The sequence below is a fragment of the Manacus vitellinus genome, unplaced genomic scaffold (genome assembly GCF_001715985.3).
Source record: "Manacus vitellinus isolate BGI_N305 unplaced genomic scaffold, ASM171598v3 scaffold_6_pilon, whole genome shotgun sequence".
NCBI classification, from domain to species: Eukaryota; Metazoa; Chordata; class Aves; order Passeriformes; family Pipridae; genus Manacus; species Manacus vitellinus.
Genome location: NW_021940750.1, coordinates 39,650,273 through 39,651,222, shown reverse-complemented (window position 1 = coordinate 39,651,222; position 950 = coordinate 39,650,273).

Here is a 950-nt window from a genome sequence, read left to right as displayed (position 1 = left end):
GTGTGCGAGTGTGAGTGTGTGTGTGTGTGTGTGTGTGTTGATGAAAGGCGCTAATACTGCCAGTTTACATAATTTTTCTCTCCAGGCCATGAAGTTACCTTGATGAGCAGCTTGCTGCAGCAATCAGATTATAGCTCCCAACCCAGATATTAAAATAACAGTTACAGTCCCGCATCCCGCGTGTTGGCAAACTTGGGAGAAATGAAGGGGTAGCGGGAGCGGGGGGGGGAGGGAGAGAAAGAGCCAGAAAAGGGGTTTTGTAAGAAAGAAGAAAAGAAAACCGCGGAGAAGCTTTAAACTAGTCTTTCGTTTGTAACCTTTTACAACCTTTATTTCCCGTATATGAAAAGCTCCTTTTATTGAGACCCAGAAAGAACTTTTATTTTTTTTTCCCTCCCCCCTTTGGATTTTTAATTAGAGCCCATCAATTGCAGCCATATATATAGGAATCGATATAAAGTAATCCGTGGAGATGGGCTAAGGTTTTAATCGAAAATCTTCTTTGCCATTCTTTGCAGATCTTCTTTAGCCGCTGGTTGGTGGAGAAACAAATGTTCATTACAAAAATACCCCCCAGAACCCCCCAAAGCAGCTCCCCCCCACAACTAAACAAAGCCACAATGCAGAAAGCTTGTAAAAGATCCCAAACCAACTGTTGTTACCATGTGAATAAGGAATTACTCTTATGCTTAACTTCATTCTCCCTTGCAGGCAGGTATTTTTCACGTTGGAAAGTTTAAAACTAGCTTCGAATAACACAGCTGATTTTTTTTCTGTCTTAAATTGTATCTGGGTAATGGTGTTTTGCGTGCGGGAAGGGTCTGGCTTGTGCCGCGAGTGTCTGTCTGTCTGTCCGGTAACAAAGATCCCACAAGTATAACACAGCAGTGAAATCCAGATCCCGTCCTCTTGCAGCTTCTCAGGCTCACAAATATCGCACTTTCTTTTAT